This window comes from Sminthopsis crassicaudata, chromosome 2 (assembly GCF_048593235.1).
Source record: "Sminthopsis crassicaudata isolate SCR6 chromosome 2, ASM4859323v1, whole genome shotgun sequence".
Classification (NCBI taxonomy): domain Eukaryota; kingdom Metazoa; phylum Chordata; class Mammalia; order Dasyuromorphia; family Dasyuridae; genus Sminthopsis; species Sminthopsis crassicaudata.
Genome location: NC_133618.1, coordinates 326,207,514 through 326,220,828, shown reverse-complemented (window position 1 = coordinate 326,220,828; position 13,315 = coordinate 326,207,514). Strand labels below are relative to the sequence as shown.

General features: G+C 31.9%; 1 non-coding gene across 1 annotated transcript; it reads left to right on the top strand.

The window, feature by feature from the left end:
• Nucleotides 1-923: 923 nt before the first annotated feature.
• LOC141559326 (U6 spliceosomal RNA) lies at nt 924-1,026 on the top strand. Its single transcript, XR_012487374.1, has one exon. It is a non-coding gene; the product is annotated as a U6 spliceosomal RNA (small nuclear RNA).
• Nucleotides 1,027-13,315: the final 12,289 nt, after the last annotated feature.

Genomic DNA, 13,315 nt, shown 5'->3' with positions numbered 1-13,315 from the left:
TTTTGTATTGTCTACAGTAATTTTAATTGGGATTTCTCTTTCTATTTCTTGCTGCTGAGCTTTGTTGGTAATATATAGAAATGCTGTTGATTTGTGTAGGTTTGTTTTTATGTCCTGCAACTTTACTAAAGTTGTTAATTGTATCAAGTACTTTTTAGATTCTCTGGGATTCTCTAAATGTACCACTATATTATTTGCCCAAAGTAATAGTTTTGTTTTCTCTTTGCCTACTCTATTTCCTTCAATTTTTTTCTTTTCATTGCTAAAGCTAACATTTCTTGCACAATATTGAATAATAGTGGTAATAATAGGCATCCTTATTTTACTCCTGATCTTATTGGGGATATTCCTAGCTTCTCCCCATTACATATAATTCTTGTTGATGATTTTAGATAGATGCTATTTGTCATTTTAAGGAAAGCTCCAATTATTCCTATGCTCTCTAATGCTTTTATCAGGAATGGGTGCTGTATTTTTGTCACATGCTTTTTCTGCATGTATTGAGGTAATCAAATGATTTCTGCTAATTTTGTCATTGAAATGGTCAATTATTCTGATAGTTTTTCTGATATTAAACAAGACCTTCATTCCTGGAATAAACACCACTTGCTCTGACTTAATCTCTCCAGAAAAGCTAGCTATTCTCCTTCTAGTCTATATTTTAATATTTTATTTTTGGCAATGACATGTACAAATTTAATACTAATTTTTAAAAATTCTGAGTTTCTAATCCACTTCTCACCTTTCCCCTCTTCCCTTCAAATCTTTTTCCTGAAACAGCAAACAATTTGATATAGATTATACATATACAGTCTTGTAAAATATATTTCCATATTAAGTCATGCTGTAAAAGAAAACACAGACATCCCCTCCCAAAAGCCAAACATGAAAGAAATAAGGTAAAAAAGTAATATACTTCATCCTTGTTTCAGTAGCATATCTATTAAAATTGGAATGATGCAGAGAAGATAAGCATGGCCCTTGCACAAGGATGACATATACATTTGTGAAAAAATAGCATACTTTAATTTGCATTCAAACGCTATCAATTTTTTCTCTGGAGGTGAATAGCATTTTTAACATAAGTTCTGCAGAATTGTCTTGGATCATTACAATGATTACAATGTTGACAATGGTATGGTATGTAAAATACTTCATTGTAAAAACAACTGATCTGGAAAACAGATCCTAGAAAAATGATCTAAAAATTATTAAACTATATGAAAGCCATGATCAAGGAGAAAATATCATAAGCAACTTCCCCCCAAAGTAAATTTCATAAAACTATAGTCAAAATAACACAAGATTTATTTTTTTAATTAAAGCTTTTTATTTACAAAACAGTTGCATGGGTAATTTTTCAACATTGACCTTGAAAAGCCTTCTATTTTAAATGATTCCCTCCTTCCTCTGACATCCTACCTTTGATGGCACAAGATTTAGCAGCTTTTACATTAAAGGATCAGAGTGTTTGAAATATTATACTCCAGGATGCAAAGGAGCTAGGATTACAACCAAGAATAATCAACTCAACAAAACTGAGTATGCTCCTCTAAGGAAAAAATAGATATTTAATGGAATAGAGGACTTTGCTCTATTCTCTATTGCTTTTCTCAAGCAAATACAAGTCTCAAAAGAAGCTTCTTCTGAGTATAACTAGAAAGCAGAAAAGAAAAATCTAAGGAAGAATGAAACTCAGGTAATGAACATGAAATACCTGAATGAAATACATGATCGTATGATCATGCCCTATAGTTTGCTCTCCTAATAAGTAAGTCCTTGGACAAATTCCCATTTCATGAGAACTCCTATACATGTTTACTTCATTCCTAGCCCAATTCTCTGAACCTACCTGCTAATCAATAAACCAGTTCCTGGATGGATATTCTCTTTCCCTCATTTCTTTTCCAGCTATCTTTTATGTTTTCTATAAATTTTTCTCTATTAGAATATAAACTCCTTACAAATTAAAAACCATCAATTAAATACCAAATTTGAAATTCTGAAAATAAAAGGGGAGATTAATAAAATTACAAATAAGAAAACTATTGAATTAATAAATAAAACTAAGAGTTGGCTTTATGAAAAAACCAAAATAGATAAACCTATAGTTAATTTGATCAGAAAAAAGGAAAGAAAATCAAATTGTTAGTCTTAAAAATAAAAACAGAGAACTTTCCTCCAATGAAGAGGAAATTAGAGCAACAATTAGGAGTTATTTTGCCCAACTATATGTCAATAAATTTGATAATCTAAGTGAAATAAATGAATATCTATAAAAATATAGATTGCCCAGATTAACAGAAGAGGAAATAAATCACTTAAATAGTCCCATTTTAGAACAGAATAAGCTATTAACCAACTCCCTAAGAAAAAATCTCCAGGGCCAGATGGATTTACATGTTAATTCTATCAAACATCTGAAGAACAATTAACTCCAATACTATATAGACTATTTGAAAAAATAGGGAAAGAAGGACTCCAAAGAAATTCCTTTTATGACACAGACATGGTACTGATACCTAAACCAGATAGGATGAAAACAGAGAAAGAAAATTATAGACCAATTTCCCTAATGAATATTGATACAAAAATCTTAAATAAAATAGCAAAGAGATTACAGAAAGTCATCCCCAGGATAATTCACAAGACAAAATAGTCAATAACTATAGTAATCTAGTGTTTAACAAACCCAAAGACCCCAGATTTTGGGATAAGAACTCACTTTTTGACAAAAACTGCTGGGAAAATTGGATGGAAGAAACTAGACATTGACCCATACCTAATATCATATACCAAGATAAAGTAGAAATGACATAAAGAGTATTATAAGAAAATTAGAAGAACATAGGATAGTTTACCTCTCAGATGTGTGGAGAAGGAAGGAATTTGTGACCAAAGAAGAACGAACTCATAATTGAACACCAAATAGATAATTTTGATTATAATAAGTTAAAAAAATTTATACAAACAAAACTAATGCAGACAAGATTAGAAGGGAAATAAATTGAGAAAACATTTTTACATTTAAGGGTTCTGATAAAGACCTCATTTCTTTTTCTTTTTCCTTTTTTTTTTTTTTTGGCAATTTGAAGTTAAGTGGCTTGCACAGAGTCACACATCAAGGAAGTGTTAAGTGTCTGAGATCAGATTTGAACTCAAGTCCTCCTGACTTCAGGGCTAGTGATCTATCCATTGTACCACCTAATTTCCCCCCCACCTCCATGACCTCCTTTCTAAAATATATAGAGAATTAACTCAAATTCATAAGAATTCAAGCCATTCTCCAGTTTATAAATGGTCAAAGGATAGGAATAGATAATTTTCAAATGAAGAAATTAAAACCATCTCTAGTCATATGAGAAAGTGCTGTAAATCACTTTTGATCAAGAAAATGCAAATTAAGAAACTCTGAGATACTACTCAGATTGGCTAAGATGACAGGAAAAGATAATGATGTGAATAAAGTGAAATCAGCAGAACAAGGAGATCATTGTACACAGCAACAGTAATATATGATGATCAATTCTGATAGATATGATTTTTTCCAACAATGAGATGATTGAGGACAGTTCCAATGATCTTGTGATGAAGAAAGCCATCTATCTACACAGAGAGAGAGGATTGTGGGAACTGAGTGTGGATCACACCCTAATATTCTCACTCTTTTTGTTGTTTGCTTGCATTTTGTTTTCTTATTCATTTTCTTTACTTTTTGATCTGATTTTTCTTATGCAGCAAGATAATTGTATAAATGTTTACACATATTGGATTTAACATGTATTTTAACATGTTTAACATACATTGGATTGCTTGCCATCTATGGGAGAGAGTGGGGGGAAGGAGGGGAAAATTTGAAACACAAGGTTCTGCAAGGGTAAATGTTTAAAAAATTATCCATGCATGTTTTGAAAGAAAAAAAAAAGCTTTAATTAAAAAATAAGGAATATTAACTCCTTGATACAGAACCATCTTTTTCTTGTACTCAGCACATAGAACAGTACCTGTCACATGGCAAGACTTACTAAATGGTCTATTATCTATTGATTTAACTATTTTCACCCAACTTTTGTTTTAAGTATGACTGTCTTTTTTTCTGGAACATATAAAATTAGAATAATGTCCTACTTATAGGATTTTTGTCAATGGATGAAGAACTCCATTTCCCATCTCAGATTTTCTTTTTCTTTTTTATAATGTTCTCTTTATCCCATTTTGTCCTGTTTCCATAACTCTCTTCCATATGCAGATTGTAAATAAAACATATCTATATAGGTTGATAAAACAAATTCCCCACATTAACTATGTCTAAAAATGTTTGTTTATTTCTACATTTTAAGTTCTTTGCCTCTCTGTTAAGAAATGAGTGGCAACTCTTTGTAGTGGCCAGAAACTGGAAACTGCCCATCAACTGGAGAATGGCTGAATAAATTGTGGTATATGAATGTTATGGAATATTATTGTTCTATAAGAAATGACCAACAGAATGATTTCAGAAAGGCCTGGAGAGACTTATATGAACTAATACTGAGTGAAATGAGCAGGACCAGGAAATCATTATATACTTCAACAACAATACTATAAGATGATCAATTCTGATGGATGTGGCCCTCTCCAATAATGAGATGAACCAAATCAGTTCCAATAGAGCAGTAATGAACTGAACCAGCTACACCCAGTGAAAGAACTCTGGGAGATGACTATGAACCACTACATAGAATTCCCAATCCCTCTATTTTTGTCTGCTTACATTTTTTACTTCCTTCACAGGCTAATGGTACACTATTTCAAAGTCCGATTCTTTTTGTACAGCAAAACAACTGTTTGGACGTGTATACATATATTGTATTTAATTTATACTTTAACATATTGAACATGTATTGGTCAACCTGCCATCTGGGGGAGAGGGAAGGAGGGGAAAAATTAGAACAAAAGGTTTGGCAATTGTCAATGTTGTAAAATTGCCCATGTATATATCTGGTAAATAAAAACTATTAAAATAACTATAACTCTTATATCCTCTTATATCATCCTAAAATAACTATTAAAAAAAAAGAAAAAAAAGATTATATATGTACATTCATTCATCTCCTCTCGGAGAATTTACCTGTCCCTTAACAATATCCTTTGACTATTTATCAACTGGGGAATGATTTGTATTCTTACAAATTTGACTCAATTCTCTATATATTTGAGAAATGAAGGCTTTATCAGAAATGCTAGCTGTAAATTTTTCCCCAGCTTACTGCTTCCCTTATAATCTTGGCTACATGATTTTGTTTGAGCAAAACCTTTTTAATTTACTATAATCAAAAACTGTCCATTTTGCATTTCATAAAGTTCTCTAGTTCTTTTTTTTTTTTTTTTTGTCCATAAATTCCTTCCTTTTCCAAAGATCTGATACTTAAACTATCTCTTGTCCTAATTTGCTTATGGTATCCTGACTTAAACTTCTGATGTAAATTGACTGCATGATCTTGGATAATCTAACTTGGTACTGTGTCACTCGACTTTTTTTTTATTTTTAATTTTTTTTGCCAGTCAATTTTGAAATATTCCAAGTTACAGGTAAGTTTTCTGGCTACACCCCCTCATGATTCCTTGGTGAATCAAGCCTTTGCTTGGATCATCATTTGCTTGTCTTTATTCCCATTAACATAATGCTGAATGAACTGAAGAAAAACACCATAGTAACTAAAGTTGACCACAAATTTATGCTATATACCCTTATTTGGGCTTCAAGAGAATGCTTTTGTACCTTCTTTCATTTCACTATTTCACTCATTACAATAACTTTTCCAGACCTTTTTTTATCCCTGCTCAAACCTCCCATATTTTTTCTTCCCTAGCTGAGCAATATATGTATACTTTACTGAAAACAAAGTGATTTGCCTAGAGCCCCATCTTATATGACATCTCCTCATTTCACATATCCTAGATGCCTTCTATCATTACCTTCTTCACTATCAGTCTAGCCTTTCACAGCACAAATAATCCCATTCCATTTTCTTCCACAGTAGCTTGCCCCTCATTCCTAATCTCTCACTAAGCTTTATCTTTCCCTATTTATTGATTGCTTCTTCACTGTCTGCAAACCTACTTGCATCTCCTCATCCTCAAAAAAACTTTATATGATCCTTCCATCCCCTCTAGTTAGCATTCTCTATCTCTCCTCTTTTTTTGTGGCTAAACACATTGTGAAGTCTGTTTATAGTAAATGACTTCAATTCCTTTCCTTTTACTTTCTACTAACCTCCCTGAACAGAGATCTTCCAGTTTCAGTATTCAACTGAAACTGTTCCCTTCATAATTACTCATCACTGCCAAATCTAGTGATTTTTATCAAACTCCATCTTTCTTGACCTCTCTGCAACCTTTAACACCATTGAGCATACTTTTGTCCTTGATACTTCTCTCTCTCTCTCTCTCTCTCTCTCTCTCTCTCTCTCTCTCTCTCTCTCTCTCTCTCTCTCTCTCTCTCTCTCTCTCTCGTCTCTTAGTCTTCTCCCTATCTGACCCACTATTCATTCACCTTTGTTGGATCTTCATGAAGGTTATGTTCATCAAGTATGGTTGGTCAGAGTACTCTATACTATTTTATTTAGTGACATCAGCTCCTCTGGACTCAATTATAATCTCTATATTGATGTTTGCCAGATCTACTCAGCTAGCCCTAAGTTATGAAAACAAGTGGCTTAACATATATTATCTAGAAAACCTTGATTAAATTCTTGAATTTGTCTTGAATCAAAATAAAATAAATTTTAGTAACTCCTTCTCCCCCTTTTGGGGGTGAGTAGGAAGAGGCAATCCTTATTATTTCATTACTGTGAGTTACTTTTCTATAACATTTAATCTTGAAGTTGATTAGGTCTCGCTATCTCAGGCTAGTAGTTTTAAAGGTGCAACTAGTTCATGTTATATAATAAATATAAAGAGGTTAGTCTCACCATGTGGTGGGGTTTCTCCCAGAAACAGGATCCTGGCAACTCCTAAATGGGTATCTTTATCTTAGGTGATCTAGACATGCATCAAAGTGCCACTATTTATAAATGTATCCTTCCCTGCATTTTTTCACTCTTGGATTAAATGTTTTCTCTCTAGTAGTAAAAACAATATTAATTAATTATGCACTGAAAGTGGGATTAAACATTCAATTCTGCCCTATTTTTTACATTAAATGATTTAGGAGGAATCTTATATCTTTCACCATATAATATCATTGATAGATTTTCCCATTGACCACATAATAGCAATTAAAGTATTTAAGAAATGAACAACAAATTCTAGTTATACTAAATTCCCATATTTGGATTGTAAATTCTGGAAATCATCTCCCAAAAGCAGTTTCCTTTCCTGGGAGTACCTTATGCCAACAAAATCACAAATTCCATCTGTATAGTTGTCCCTAGTAATGCAAATGAAAAACAAAAACTAGATTGAAAGTATATTTAAAGGGAGTATATTTATATATATAAAGTATATTTAAGGGAAGAAACTGTTCTTTCAAACACATTGGAAGTATCCATTTTCACACAGGCCATTAATGTCATAATTATAAATTGTTCTTATTTATTTGTTATAGTTAATCTCCTGATGACTTTAATTAGTAAAACAGCTTCTAGAATACTCTTCCAAATACCATTTGCATTACTTGGTTGAATCTAAGCTGCTATATCTCTTTTTCCTTCCCCCAGCTCTGAGGGTTGTTTTTCTAATGCATTATCTCAAGAGTCCTTACTAGTATATTTCTACCCCATGAAAATCAATTGATGTCAATCAATCAACCAGACTTTAATTAGCTTTTAGAAGCTGGTACTTACTATGATGATAGAATAAGAACAGTTCTGCTTCTAATACTTAACATTCTTTCACAAATAAATATAGAATCTAAGGGAAAGTGGGCTCAGTTTAATGCACACGTGGTGGCAAAGCAAAACTCACAATTCTAGATTGCAGAAGTTCTCTTTTCTCCTTTTTATGGTGTCTTAAGAAATTCACATTAGTGGCATCCCTTCTTGTAGTGGCCAGAAATTGGAAACTACATGGATGCCCATCAATTGGAGAATGGCTGAATAAATTGTGGTATATGAATGTTATGGAATATTATTGTTCTGTAAGAAATGACCAACAGGATGATTTCAGAAAGGCCTGGAGAGACTTACATGATCTGATGCTGAGTGAAATGAGCAGGACCAGGAGATCATTATACACTTCAACAACAATACTATATGATGATCAATTCTAATGGATGTGGTCCTCTTCAACAATGAGATGAACCAGATCAGTTCCAATAAAGCAGTAATGAGCTGAACCAGCTATACCCAGCAAAAGAACTCTGGGAGATGACTATGAACCACTACATAGAATTCCCAATCCCTCTATTTTTATGCATCTGCATTTTGGATTTACTTCATAGGCTAATTGTACACTGTTTCAAAGTCCGATTCTTTTTGTACAGCAAAACAACTGTTTGGACATGTATACATATATTGTATTTAATTTATACTTTAAGATATTGAGCATGTATTGGTCAACCTGCCATCTGGGGAGGAGGGAAGGAGGGGAAAAATTAGAACAAAAGGTTTGGCAATTGTCAATGTAAAATTACCCATGCATATATCTGGTAAATAAAAACTATTTTAAAAAATTTTAAAAGGGGGCAGCTAGGTGGCACAGTGGATAGAGCACCAGCCTTGAATTCAGGAGGACCCTAGTTCAAATCTGGTCTCAGACACTTAACACTTCCTAGCTGTGTGACCCTGGGCAAGTCACTTAACCTCAGCCTCAGGAAATAAATAAATAAATAAACAAACAAACAAACAAACAAACAAACAAATAAATAAATAAACAAACAAACAAATAAATAAATAAATAAATAAATAAATAAATAAATAAATAAATGAATGAATGAATAAATGAATAAATAAATAAATAAATGAATGAATGAATAAATAAATAAAAATTAAAAAAAAAAATTCACATTAGGCATGATATACCTTCTTTACTGAACTCTTTGTGGAATTTTGAAATTGTCTTTCTTCATGGAATCTTATGTTCTCAGTTTCCAAGGCAGATACTGTGTCAGCTAATCTGGAAATGCTGCTTGGACTACAACACTGATTTTTCTACTAGATCTTTTTTTTTTTTTGGAAGTTTATTGTTCACACATTAATTCACAGTTTTCATTGATTGGTTTAACTGAAATATTTTTTACCTAACAAAGGCATTGATGTAGAGTCCTCAGTTGTGGTTATTTTGTAGGCTGACTCTTATCCTTAAACTGAGCAACATTTTCTTGCCCCAATTTGTATTGCTGTAGGTCCCTAAAAATAACAAAAGGATCTTCCTTTAGTTAACTCTTTTTTCTTATATATGCCATTGGTATGCTCTTATTAAATCATGTATTACAGCTCATCTCCAAATTAAATTTATTAGGTGATTTTTTTTTTTGCTTCCTTTAATTCTGGAAGTAATAAAATTGTATTGCTTTAACTATATTCCATAATTCATACTTTTTCACTAATTTAGGCTAGCCTTCCTATCCATTGGTTTAAATTAGTAAAGCCCTAGTATAAGAAATGTCCCCAAACAAAAACAATAAAAAACTATATAAGCATTTCTGAAATTAGAGTAATACAAAAATTATTGTAAATTCATATGATTAGATTCAAACACATTAACAATGAAAAATAAATAAGCAAGTGTAATTTTAGCTGTGGTAGTCTAGATTTGATCATGTCACTTCATATGACTAAAGTAAAATTTAGTATACTCCTTTGAGGTTTTAGCAAATATGAATAAAATGTTTCCTCATTTATTCTCACTGATATGAAGAATCTAGCTGAAGCAAATGCAAGAGCTATTTAGACTTGGTTTGAATTTTCATGTGCCAAAGTGATGAAAAATACAAATCTTGGCAATATTTATGTGCCTATCTTAATAACAGTCCCACAATTTTCATTGATGCTTTTGTCTTATCTCTCTTTAGTTCCATTCATTGCCTGCCTTCTATTTATAGCCTCTGTTTATGTTTAAGCAATTATCACAATTTCTGAAAAACTAAAACTCAAAATCACTCTAAGGACAATAGAAAAGCCTATGTGTGTTGTAAACTGGTTACAATACATTACAAAAGAAGAATCGTATGGAAGTGGCTGTGTAAAGGCTGACAGAGAAATGTTTGACTGGTGTTAAATTAAAAAAAAAAAAAAAAGTAAGGTTTGGTTTTTTTTGTTTTTATTTTTTAACATAAGAAGTCAAGGGAAATTACATGCCCCTCTGGTTCTTGCTCAATTTCAAGAGAAACTAAAGAAGGTGGATTCCATATGATGAATTTATGGGAAGATATGGACAAAAATCAAGTTTGAATGACTTGGAGAGATTATCTTTACAAATGAGCTTCTAGATCAATTGAGGAAATGTTTCATTTCCTTAGTGATTTCCTTGAAGGTAGGAACAAATTCATTTTTAAAAAATAACATAGATGGCAAGGGCATAATAAATGTTTGCTAGATTGAATTGAATTATATTTCTAAGGTAAATTTGGGGAATTCAAACACAATTTTGAAAAAAAAAAAAAAAAGTCCACATTTTCGATTCCTAAAAAATGCCATTATTGAAAATGGGTAAGTTTTAGATATGAGAATGTTTGGTTGGTCGTTATCTATACCTGTGCCCACTACCCAATGATGACCTTCTAAAACCACAGTAAAGAATCTCATATTCAAATGGAGTAAAGTACAAAAAGGGTGAAAACATGAACAAATTAGAACAGGGGATATTGAAACATTAGATATATGGACAAGGGAAGAATGTTATGACCATACAAGACACAAAGAGCCTTATGAAATGCAAAGTGGATAAATCTGATTACATTAAATTAAAAGGATTTGCACAAACAAAACCAATGCAACCTAGATTAGAAGGAAAGCAAAAAGAAGGAAAACTTTTTTTATAGACAGTGTTTCTGATAAAAGCCTCATTCTCAAATGTATAGAAAAGTGAGTCATAGTTATAAGAAGACAAGTCATTCCTCAATTGATAAATGGTCAAAGGATATGAACAGGCAATTTTCAGGTGAAAAAATTAAATCAATCTATAGTTATATGAAAAAATGTTCTAAAGCAATGTTGATTAGAGAAATTCAAATTAAAACAGCTCTGGATTACCAATCACACTTATCAGATTGATTATTATTGATTACTATGACAGAAAAGGAAAGTTATAAATCTTGGAGAAGATGTGGGAAAATTGGGATACTAATGCATTGTTGGTGGAGTTGTAAACTGATCTAACATTCTGGAGAATAATTTAGAACTATTATCAAAGGGAATTACACTGTGGATACTCTTTGGTCTATCAATACCACTATTAAGTCAGTATCTCAAAGAAATCACTAAAAAGGGGGGGGAGGGGAACTGAAGTACAAGTACAAAAATATTTTTTGTGGTGGCAAAGAAATCAAAATCAAGAGAATGCCCATCTGTTGGGGAATGCCTGAACAAGTGAACATGTAATTGTGATGAAATACTATTGTGTTATAGGAAATGATGAGCAGGGAGGTTTCAGAAAACCTGGATAGATTTATGTGAACTGATGCTGAATGAAGTGAGTGAACCAGAACATTATACACAGTAACCAAGCAATGTGGAATAATGATCTACTATCACTGATTTAGCTCTTCTCAGCAAAACAATGATCCAAGACAATTCCAAATGACTCATGATGGAAAATGCTATCCAAAACCAGAGATATGTTATGTAGTCTGAATGCAGATCGAAGCATATTATTTTAATTTTTACCCTCTTGGTTTTTGCTTTTTGTTCTTTTTCTTCTTTCATAACATGACTAATGTGGAAATATGTTTATATCATCACATTAAAGTCAACTTATACCTACAATCTCTTCAACTTCATTGACAAAGGTACAATCCTCAAGAGTTAAATATATCATCTTCCCATGTAGGGATATAAATATTTTAACCTTTAAAAAACATAGGTTTTTTTTTCCTTCCCTTTTTTTACCTTTTCATGCTCCTCTTGAGTCTTGTTTTTGAAGATCAAATTTTCTGTTCAGGTCTAGTTTATTCATCAAAAATTATCGAAAATCCCCTATTTCACTGAATGTCCATCTTTTTCCCTTAAAGAAAATGCTTAGTTTTGCTGTGTAGTTAGTTCTTGGTTATAGTTCCTTTGCCTTCTGGAATATCATATTCTAGGCCCTTCAATTCTTTAAAGTGAAAACTGCTAGAACCTGGGTAGTCCTGACATTGTCCTCCTTGACATTTGAATTATTTCTTCCTGACTGCTTGCAACATTTTCTCCTTGATCTGATAATTTTGGAATGTAGCAATGATATTCCTTGGATGTTTTATTTTTAAGTATCTTTCAGGAGGTAATTGGTAGATTCTTTCAAAGACTATTTTACCCGCTGCTTCTAGGATATCAGGGCAGTTTTCCTTGATGATTTCTTAAAAGATGTTGTCAATCTATTTTTTTTTTTCATTATGGCTTTCAGGTAGTCTAATAATTCTTTGATTGTCTCTCCTGAATGTATTTTCCATGTTAGTTATTTTTTAATAAGGTATTTTATATTTTCTCCTATTTTGTCATTTTTTTGTTTTATTTAACTGATTCTTGATGTCTCATTGAGTCATTCTCTTCCATTTGTTCTGTTCTAATTTTTATTGAATGATTTTCTTCAGTAAGTTTTTTATCTCTTTTTATATTTGGCCAATTGTACTTTTAAAAGAGTTGTTTTATTCATTGAATTTTTTTTCATTTTACCAATTCTATTTCTTAAGAAATTGTTTTCTTTTTCCACTTTACCGATTCTATTTTTTAAAGGAGTTGTTCCATTTTGCCAATTCTATTTTTTAAGAAGTTGTTTTCTTCAGTACATAATTTTTTTCCTATCACCATTTTTAAGGAGTTGTTTTCTTCAATCAGTTTCTAATTTCTAAACTTTCCTGCAAAGCTCTTATTTCTTTTCCCCATTTTTATTCTAAATCTCTTTTAAGATCCTTTTGAACTCTTCCAAGAGAACTTTTTAATCTGGAGGCCAATTCATGTCCTCTTCTGAGGCTTCTGAAGGCTTTTTGTCTTTGCTGTTTTCTTTTGGGTTTGTGCTCTGTATTTCTCTATGAGCTTCTTTGCTCATTGCTAAAGATTGAGGTCTGCTCCTAGGGCACAAGGGAAATTGTTCAGCATTTCTTCTATAAGCAATAGTGTTAGGATTACAAGGTGAGAACTCAGGTTGTCTAAACAATTCTCTAGCTCAGAATTCACACCTTTGGTTAGGGCCTTTAAAGGGA